The sequence below is a fragment of the Heloderma suspectum genome, chromosome 4, assembly GCF_057233095.1.
Source record: "Heloderma suspectum isolate Gila_16-S chromosome 4, 16-S_ref, whole genome shotgun sequence".
In the NCBI taxonomy this organism is placed as follows: domain Eukaryota; kingdom Metazoa; phylum Chordata; class Lepidosauria; order Squamata; family Helodermatidae; genus Heloderma; species Heloderma suspectum.
In genome coordinates, this window is record NC_139461.1 from 262888212 (window position 1) to 262899628 (window position 11417).

The following is an 11417-nucleotide window of genomic DNA, read 5'->3' on the forward strand; positions in this document are numbered from 1 at the left end:
AAGATTTATATAAAACAATGTCAGTACTGGAAATGTCATCTTAACTGTGCTGATTTTCTGCATATGTGGTGGGATTGTCCCTATGTTAAGAATTTTTGAAGAAAAATTATATTTCATATATAATGAAATTTCATAATGGGGTTCTTGATCTGGGATTGTCTGATAATACTCAACTTCTTAACATATTGCAATATGTATAATCATAACCAATGTATTGAAATCTGTTAGTTGCAGTTATGTTTATAAATGTGCAAAAAGAGGAATCTAATAATCATTTTTGAGTATCATGGATTGGTTTAAGGATGTAGCATTTGTCACTGAAATGGATAAATGAACAGAACAGATATATTTATGAAATGGAATTGGCACTGGGAAGGGTTTGTTATTGAGATTAGGGATGTATGGATTTTGTTAAATACTTTCTTTCTGTATTTCCTGGATTGTCAGACGTCTTTGTTCTGTCATCTCATTGACAGAATCGGATTTTTTTTAAGGGATGTATGAGAATTTTGTTCCATTTGCACAAGTTCACATTGGCGCTAATGTGCACTTACAATAATGTGCATTAGTGAAAGTGCGCATCTGGGCAAATCCCCACCAAAACTAAAAAAACTCATCCGCAACTTCACAAAATCCACATGACTCAGAAAAGCTGGTCTGCAGCGGAATCCGCAGGTCAGATTCACAGTAATCCAAACTCATTGGAATCCATTGTGGATTTCTCCAGTGTCACTAACTGAGATGGGTATCTTTTCTGACATAGCGGCTGTTTGCTAATCTATGGTTTTATAATATTGAATAAAGTTCAAAATGTGTATATGGCAATATCTTCTGGGAATCATTCAGATAGATAATACAAAGAGATGGAAATTAATAGAGTCAAAGATTGATGTGCATGATTGCTAATAGGTTGGGTTCTTCATCTTGTCACCAGTTCTGGACCATGTTCAACTATGCTCAATATCTGCTGATGCCATCATATGTAGGAAAGCTCATGAGGACAACAATATGCACCACACCCTGTTATTTGATGCTTATCTTGGTTCTGCAGTTCCAGCATTGGTCCTAACCTCTCTCACTTTTCAGGTGTTTATCTTTCAAAGCAGAGAAGGGATTCATGATATCCTTAGGTGTCTATAAGATAGGTTGGTGATGATCTGTTCTTGGGCTCAAAGCTGATTTCCACAACAATTTGGTGAGATTTCCATGTTTGACTTTGGAGAAAAAGGAAAAACAAAATAGTCATTGAAATACTCCATCACAGATCTTGTGCCAGATCTAGCACAACATAGCAAGTTGGAGCCAGAGGAGCGCTGGGTAGAGATTTGTGCCTGCTGGAGGATGGGGAGGCATGATTCATCCTTCCCCCTGTACTTCCTAAAATGTTGTTCTGGAGGACTGGAGGACCTGCTGGAGGAGCATGAGAGATGACTCAGGGGCTGCAGGGAGAACGGGTGAAGATTTTCTCCCTGCCCCCTTCCTCCAGCCAGGAGCTTCCACTGGTTCCTAGTGTCTTCTGTGAACAGAAAGAGCCCTTCCAATCACAGAATGGCCAATCTGGATCCAACCCAGAAAACTATACTTTTCAGGCATTTACAGGAGTTACTTAAACTGGGAGCTAATTCTACTCAGAATACTGAGTACTCAGATGAACATTCATCCCTTCTATTTTCAATCCATGGTGACAAAAAGAGTCACTGTAAACACCTTCCCATGTTTGTTTCAGTCCTCAATCTATGGTGAAAAGATAATACTTTAGGCAAGACAATATTATAGCAGAGTCCTAAAGGAGCTGAACTCATCTACAGAGGTTAAAGACCACTATTAATTTCTGATTTGTTTGCAGTGAATGATATTATTTGACCTTCCTATATATTGCCTCTGAATCATCTGTTACTGGTTATTCTCAGAGACGGGATACCAAGGGCATCTTAAACTCTTGTTTACAATTTGTCAGAATACTGAAATCCAGGAGCAAATCTATGATTGATAGGAACAAGAAATGTTTGATATTGTTGATGGCAAATTGACCCACCCTGCCAAGTTCTTATGGGGTTCTATCAAGAGTGAGCTTCTGTGTGTTGTTCCATACCAGCCACTCAGTGTTAGGCCTTAACCTCATGGCTGGGAACAAGAAAATCTCTCTTTCCCAGTAGTTACTCTTCCACGTCCCCCTTTCTACCAAGAGGACTTTAGTGAAGACATGAAAAAACAAGTCCTTCATTCCAGTGGCAAATTTTCAGTGAGAATCTTTCTGTCTATTTTTGTCCAATTCCAGCTGGACACCACTCAAGAATCTGATATTTCCCACTACTTTAACTTTTTTTCTTTGTACTTTAGCTGACTCTCTGGAGCACAAATTCTGAAACCAAGGCAGAACCACAAATTCAGTTAAAGTAGGAGGAACAAAGTGCTTTTTTTTGTGTACGGGTTATATTCCATTGATATCCTATTCCTATGACTATTTCATATAATCAATTTTTTTTTCAAGGATCAGGCAGAATGACTAGGACACAAATGCTTTATCCAGAGGCAGAAGAGATGTGTAGTTCAATCATATAATCCATTAATCTTGTGATTTCTTTGCAAAAATATGTCTTCAGCTACGTATCATAAATTGGTAATTCTGGAACTTGCCTTATATTTAAAAGTGCCTTGCTGTAAAAATAGTTTTCTCACTAGAACTTGTGTAACTGGGATCCCTGATCCCGCCTTTTTAGGTGGGCAAAAGTCCAAATCATCTGTGTAATCACCTTCCTACCATGAAAGTATCTTTCAATTTGTCTTTCAGCTTGGGTTGTCTGTTACCTGTGTGTTTCTCTCTGTGTGTTCTAGATTTAGATTAATTGAGTGCACCTCTTTAATGCTCTTGCATTATCTTTCAAATTGAGGTTTGGTGATGAACTTTTTAAGGACATGCCTGAATACTGGTTCCGTACACTGTACACACTGGGGAAAACAGTTCATTCACATAGAGGCCTCTCCTGATTTCAAAACCCTTATAGGGTGCATACAGATGGCAGCTTCTGTCATGATCATATGGATTGGTTAATGCTCAACCCCTGGCTGGCCCAAGACATTTTGCTGCTTGAGGTGAAGGACTGAAGCTGATTGGGCTGGCATTTAATTCTTCTTTCAACACTAGAGTTGGGACAGGATCCTCTATGGATCAGGAGAGGCCTCTATGTGAATGAACTGTTTTCCCCATTGTGTACAGTGTACATTTTGTGAACCACTCTCTTGAATTTCATAACCGGTCGGGAAAAGTATATCCAGTGGTGCTTCAGTTGGTCCTCCAGATATTATAGAGAAACAGCATGTGTTGTAGCTGGAGTCAATATAGTAGTATGTCTTCTGGATCCCTGATATGAACACGAAGCCTTGTCTTACTTGCTCCTCACTTATTATGGAAGAGCAAATGATGAGCTTGGACAGGCAAGGTTCAGGCACATTTGACACTTCAAGTTGCCTTTTTCTTTCTCTGAAATTTCTTAGAATAAAACTTCGCTGTGGCTGTCATCCAGAAATACTCATAAACACATCTTCCTCTCTTCACATCTTGGTGTAAGTTTGTTTTTGTAGGAGAAGAGGGGAATGCAGAAATTCCTCTGAGCTGTCACCACAGAAGCAGATCCACCACTGAGCAGGCAGAAGGCCAAGAAAGCACATGGGCACAAGTGCAGGCAGCCAAGAGGACAGATGTATCAAGTGAAGTCAGGTTTATGCGGGCAGGTTTCCCAGCCAATGAAATCCAGATTGCTGTCTGTGCCATCACAACTCGAGCATGGTAAATGGATGTGAAAACAGATAATCCACACTTTGGCAGGAGCAACACAGATAAAACCCCAAAACATAACTTCTAGGCCACATTAGATGAATTTTCCAATTCAGCAGAAAGTTGTGGCTTATGGAGAGCTATAGAGGTCACATTATTTATATACTAGCTGTACGTGAAAAGGAATTATTCAGTCTCAGAGGGTGGAAGAACATGATTTTTGAGTATAGAAGACTGTAAATGCATAGCTTGTGCGCTCAAGAGAAAATAGATGGAGCTTTGTTAGAAATTCAGTCCCTGTTATATTACTTCTGAATAACTGGTGTCAGGATGGTTGCTTTTTATTCCATTATTCCAATTCATTGCCAATTCAAATACAAGTAAAAATATTTGTAATTCTTCACAGTGCCCACTCCCAAGGAACACTGACTCAAGGTACTTTATTATATAAAGGCATGTTGTTGTTGTTGTTAGTAGTAGTAGCAGCAGCAGCAGCAGTAAATTTGTTGCTGTTTTTATGAGATGCTTTAATCTTCTTTGTATTGTTAGTCACTCCAGATATTTTTTTTTAAAAAAGAAAAGCAGGACATAAATGTGAAGGGAGGGAGGGAGGGAGAGAAGAATATGATCCATAATGTGAAATAACTGGGCTTTCAAGTAGAAATACCTGGTTTTCAGGAAGAAACATTTCTGGGTCTTCTACAAAACCACATATTGGAAAGACTGAAGGCAAAAGGAGAAGGGGACGGCAGGGGATGAGATGGCCAGATAGCATCACCAATGCAATGAATATGGACTTGAGTACACTCCGGGAGAGAGCGCAGGACAGGAAGGCCTGGCGTGCTGTGGTCCATGGGGTCACGAAGAGTCGGACACGACTGAACGACTGAACAACAACAAGGGTAATATAGGAATATTGGCTTGAGGAAAAGGACAAAAAGGGCAGTAGCACCTGGGATATAGGAACTAGAAGCCAATCCATTGGAATGGAGTGATGAAGAATACAAATCTCTTGTGCCTCTTGAGTGAGGCTTCACCCACTCTTTCTTTCCACCTGCTCTTATTTCTAACCATTCACAAAGAACATTGCTCAGAACTTTAGATCCCCACTCCTCCCCGCACATGTACACGCACACACGCACACACACACACACTCATGAGGCCTAGAAGCCTACATGGGTAAAAAGGGTAAGCAGAGTTTCTCAGGAAGCCAAAAATAATTTTATATTCTTGAATTTGTTCTAAACAGTTAATAGGTGAATAGAGATGAAGGGCCTATACATAAGCAGAAGGGATGTGAGACTAAAGATTGCCCTGACACCCTTTGAAAAGAAAAGGAAAAGGAAGGAAAGGAAAGGAAACTAGCTCCATGTGGGAATTTAAAGAGGTGAAACAGCTGAGGATGGGGGTGCTTAACCCTTTCTCTTCTCATAGCTTCCCCACTGCAAATCAGCCCTAAGCTGCTTCCCTGTTAGAGTGCAAATGTTCTTTTTGAACCCCATGAGAGGAAAAACAGCTGAGGGAGGTGAGGCTTGGAGTGGATAAGCTGTGGATGGTGAAAGATTTAAGTACCCCCCTCCCTTCATAGCATCTCTACTCCAAATTCTGCCAGGAGTCATGTTTCTGTATTCTAGTCATATCCCCTTGTTAGTTATAAAATTGGATTGTGACTGGTGGATGAATTTGAAATCTACCCACGTACATTTCTGCTCGTTTTCAAAACCATATCGCTAATTCAGTTAGATAAAATTGCTCAAAGAAAGTCTGACTTCTCCAGGTGCTCAGAGGTGCCTCATGCAGATTAATAATGCCCAACCTTTACTCCAATATCCAGCCTAACATTTTTATAGTTTTCTCTGAGCAGATGGATCAAAGAAATGACATATAGAGAGGATTCTGGGACACGAGCTTTTCATTTCCTGCCTTTTGTTACTTTGTTTAACATTAAAGCTTCCTGCATGACACTTCATCCTTCACTCAACACCCTTTCAATTTGGTAAAACACCTTTCCCAGAGGGGCAGACATTAGTACTCTGTGGGGCTAAAGTGGATACCGAAGAGCAGCATTATTCTCATATTTCTTTGTTTGTACTGGGACATGTTACTGCATGGCATTAACAGAAGTTGCCACTTCATACTCCAGATACTGGAAACAGCCCTTTACATTTTCTGTTAAAGCAGGAGAGAAGGCAGCCAGGGCTCCTCCTGACTATCTCTTCCATGGTCCTGTGTTTTCCTCCTCACCTGCTGTGCAGTACACCTGGAGATCTGCATTCACTCATGACAATAGCTGAAGAAGATGGGGTAGGGATGTTGGAGAAATCTGCAACAAAGTCAAATGTGTTCAGATTTCTATGAATCTGACTCACAGATTCTGCAGCGGACCGGCTTTTTCTAAGCCGCATGGATTTCGCGAACTTGCGGACTGGCTTTTTTACTTTCTGGAATTTTACACAAATTTAGTCATAGAAAAATACGTAAAATATTTTTTAAAAAAACCTCTGGATGAAAATGTGCATTTCCCCCACAGGCTGAAGCATGAAAATGTGCATTTGGGGGGAATTTGCGCTTTTTCGGGGGGGTCGCACATTTCTGCAAGTGCAAAATTGTGCAAAATTATGCAAATTCAGAAATTGGGAAAACATCTGGCAATGAAAACAGAAGCACCTGACAATCCCCTAAATACAAATGGAACAGATTTTACAAAAGCCATACTTCCCTAGAACAGAGCTGCAGACAACAAGACTACAGGGGGCATTGGTGGAAGGAGCTTTTGCAGCCCCTGTCTCTTGCTTTAGCAGGAGAATCCAAACCACAAGAAATGACTGGCAATCGCACGTGCAGTTTGTACTTTTTTAAAAGATGTTTTAAATAAATAGATTTTAAAATGTGAATTGTTTCAGAAAAAAAATTAACTTTTTGACTGTTGTGACTGAAGCCAAAGATCTGTTTTGTGCTTGCATTGCAGTGTGGCAACCCAGGGTGCTTCCAGATGAAGTTTCTATTGTGCCATCACCCTGCCTCATTTACAGAATTTTATGGGTGTGTGTGTGTCTAGGGGTGAGTTGTCTTCCACTCATAACCCTCCTGTGTTTTCCCATCTCTTCTTCCATCTTTTTTCTTACCACCCATTAAGGGGGGAAAAAGATGAAATTCTTGCACAATGCCTTCTGATTGGGTTGGCTATGAACCATCCATCTGGAAGCAGCTCCAAAACTTATATTGCAATATTGTACTTATATGGCACAACAGTTCTATATAGAGAATTAGAACAGGTGCATACTCTCCACCTGTTAGATGATAAGGTCAATATGTTTTGCAGGAAATGAGAAAGCAACTTTCCATATATTTTCTTCTATCCATTGGCTTTTAAGATTTCACTTTTGCTGTTGATTTGCAATGGATGCACATTCCACAATGTAGGGGTATGCTCTCTCTCACTCTCTCTCTCTCTCCCCCCCCCCCACACACACACACAGTGGGCAAACACATTCATATCTGGGTGCGTGCCCTACAAACCTGCATTTTTGAGGGGAGGAAGACTTTATTTATTTATGTATTTATTTATTTAAATTCTCAGCCCCTTTTCAGGGCAAACCTCTCACATAAAACACCCATATAATATAATCTCATATTTCAATAATGTTTATTGTTGCTGTTGTTAATAACAACAACAACAACAATAAACATTATTGAAATATGAGATTATATTAATAATAAGAAGCTGCAGTCTAAACAATGCACAATAAGCAATTATAAATAAACTACACCATTAAAAACAATTTCAAGGCTAGCAACTTTGTTTCATCTCAGCTCTGTAACTGATTAGTAGACTTCGGAATGTTCAGAGCCCAAATTATTATTATTTAATTGTTAGATAAATATCTGTCAGAGTTAATTAAAGAGAAAAGCTACCCAGTTCTCAGGGCCATGTTTGTTCTTTGCAAATGCACTATTTGTTAGGAGAATGAAGCGGGAGAACCCTCCCCCCCCCCCCCGCGCTTTGCTGGATTTAGTTAGTTCATTTTAAAAAAATATAAGGAACACACAATGCTAGGGTGCAGGTGTTCTGACATTTCTGAAAAGTAATTTTATCACAAGGATTTAAAAATACTTCATTAAGTCTTGTGGTAACAAGCCAAACTATGTGAAGCTTGTTCAGAGCCGTTGGTGCTGTCATTGGAACAAGGGGCTCTTTGCAAGGCTGTGCTGCCTTTTTTGGGTGAAGAAAAAAACCCTTGAAATCTCCAAGCTTTGGGGTTCCAAAAGTCCCATAAACACTATGGTAATGCAGAGCCCACAGCCTCTGAGAGTCTATCCAATTTCCAAATCAGAAATTCAATTTCTGACCTGTTATTTTTTGGACTGAATGGATAAACTGAATTATTAGTGGAATTTTCTGATACAGTCATTGCTCATAAAAATGAAACATGGATGTTTCATTACCTTTAAATCTGAGTTGCTTCCTACAAATTATCAGCAGAATGGGATTGTTGTGTAGTAAGTATACGTATCTCTTGGTCCCAGCAGTGAATTTAGGTCAGATGATAATAAATGTGCTGCTTGAGTTATTTGACAAGGTAGATGGTTGTCTTCATCACATGCTGTCAAAACATCACTTGCACTGAGATGCTCTAGTATGTATTTTAATTAGTTAATTACACAGTTGGTTAAAGCAAGACAGGGTGTATCTGCACTGCAGCTTTACCACTATATACATAATATAATTATCAGTGTTGTGTCCCCATTTCCCCAATAGTAATTACTTCTCAGTTGATGTTTAGTCACTGTCAGATTACCTTTCACTGTTATTTCACATACACACACACACACACACACGCACACAGTCTGAGCACAGAGCAGCACTTGCACGTTCTTTACTTTTCTCTCCATTCTGCCGACCTCCTCTTCAGGCAAAGGACTGTGGGATAATCAGTAGCCCACTTACTTGAGATGATGAATGTAGGCTTGTGTGAACATAACAGTAGTCATAGTTCCTTAGGCTACTGAAGTAAACGGACTCTATTCTGCAAACAACTTGGCTCAGTAAGAGACCAATAAGTTTAAAAGTCTGAGGTATTTGGGAGCCTACTTTTGCCAATGAAGTGATTGGAAAAGTTTAATAAATTGATAATCTGCACTTACCTCTTCTGTCTTCTGTCACTGGATCCTATGGAGGAGGGTGGCTTTAATGTTCCTTCCTAGGGATGGCATGACAGTGGTGCAGAATGCAGGCATGTGTGTGTGTCAGAAACCCTTTCCTGTAGCTTGCTTTCTTGTTTGATCCACTTCAGGAATCCAGCCTTAGGAGCAACAGGAATTACAGCAATTAGCTACACAAGTAAATCATACGATGGAAAAGCGGTTCACAGCCCAGCTGCAAAATCATAGTAGCCTACTGCAACATGTACCCTATAACTCCTTCCCCACAAGCAGTACCCTAGTCAGGGGCATCTGTGGAGGGGAAGGCGTAGGTTTTCACAGCCATCCAGTTATTCAAGACCATTCAGAAGCATTTTACAATATTTTTGAACATGTGGTTTTGGCACTGTGATGGCATGAGGCACATTGGGCCCTTATTTGACCCTCTACTTAACTGGGTCCATATAGGACACCATTGATATCCTCACAGCTGAGGAGGCAGCCCAGTATGCCAAAGTTAAAGCAGCTGTTCTTGACATCTTAAATGACACCAAAGTGACATACATGAGGTGGTCACAGGATGTCATGTATAGGCTGGGGACTCCACCCTGAACGATGGGGCAACAGATAAGCAGTTTGTTTGGACTGCTGAACAAATTATGCTTGAACTGTTTACCAATGTCCTACTGCCAGTGGCCCTTAATTGGATGTGGAGCCACAAACCAAATACATTAGAAATAGCTATACAGTTGGTGGAAACTTCTGCTGTGGCAGAGGAGCTGGAATATTTAGCAGCCAAATGGAGAATGTGATCCCCTGATGGAGAGCCAGTTGCTAGAATCCAAGAAGGGACCAGAAAAACATTGGGATGTGGTTGACTGCCAACGGTTCCCCCTGTACCTCAGCCATGCCCAAGGACCATTGGATCCAGTAGGGGCGCTATGAAGGAAAGCAAGGGATGAGGAAGGCATCAATCCATCCAGCCACAGTCATTTTCTTCACTTGTGGATGAGAGGGACATGTGGAGCCTAAATTCCCATTCATGGAATGCATCTATATGGAAGCCTGAATGGCAGCACAGATAAGTTGTGGCCTGGAGAAAGGGTAGGTGGGCCTGGTCCAAATGGATGAGAGAACAGTTTTGGGGTTAGTGGACATTGAATGCTTTGAATGCACCCTAGTGAATCTCCCTTGCAGGGGGAGCCCCTAGGTGAGGTCCTCTTGGTGAGCTATATCCATGGGGATGTCAAACTCTACCATACCTGGTAGGCCAAAATAGCTGTCAGAGGACAGACCCACATGATCCAGGTGAGAATAATACTGGGGCTTGCCCAAGCTTTGGTTATAGTACAGGGATGGACCATACTTGACCAAATTATTAGACCGAGTGTCCCAGACCCCTGTCTTACTTGGGGATAAGGGTGACAACATGCAGCTAAATGCTCTGAATGTTACCTGGGCTCAGTTGAACCTTAGGTCCAGCATGGGATCAAGCTCTTCCTCAGGACATAGGGACCACAGGGGCTGGACCCTGCTTTGAAATCAACAGGGTTTTGTTATGTTGAGTGGTATCCATGCAAATCCAAGAGGGGAATATAACCATTATTGGTGCCCACTAATTCATGGCTCAAATTGTTATGGATGGCCCATTACATTCCGGCCTCCAACCATCTGGCCACAGCTTGCCCATAGGTTTTGAGAACTTTATGCATAGGTTTTGAGAAATGTACCCAACTGGTGATATTGCATATCCTGCCCTGAATATCAGAAGACACAGGGAAAAAGCAGGTCTACCAGACTACTGGGTCCCCTTCCCATTATAGACACACCCCTTTGAAAGAATAGAAGTAGATATAGAGGGGCTCTAAAACAGTCCTCCCAGAGTCACATCCATATTCTGGTGAGGGTAGACCATACCACAGAAGATGCTGATGCAATTCCCCATTGCTGAATGGCTGTTTAAACTTTGGTGCAGGAATCCCACAAAGTCTTCTGTAGGGAGGGTAGCAATGCAGGAGATCCTATGGCAGAGGATGTCTTCTTGGATGTCCTCTTACCAGGGGATGGTGCAACACATATTTACTTGAGAGTAAGCCTCATTGAATTCAGTGGGACTTGGTTCTTCCATGTAAACATATCTCAGATTGGGCTTTTACTAAATTACCCTCTTAAGGGCAGACCACAGGAATAGCAAATAATTTGTGTTGCTGCTTTTTAAAGTGATGGAAATGGCATTCTAATGCTGTATGATGTGTGTGTATGTGTTTGAAACAAGTAAGCCACATACATGGAAACCAAATAGTTTCAAAACAGCCACAGTTGTTTTACCTTTCAGCAACTTTTTGATTCATGAGGTGGGTGGCTGAAGTAAAGGGAATGTTCAATCTGAACAGCTTCCATGCTGTCCTTACATGTACTTAGAATCCATGTTGTGTGCCCTGGAGGTCTAAAGGCTTAGAAGATTTTAATACTGTGTAATTCCAAGTAAATAGCTCACGTG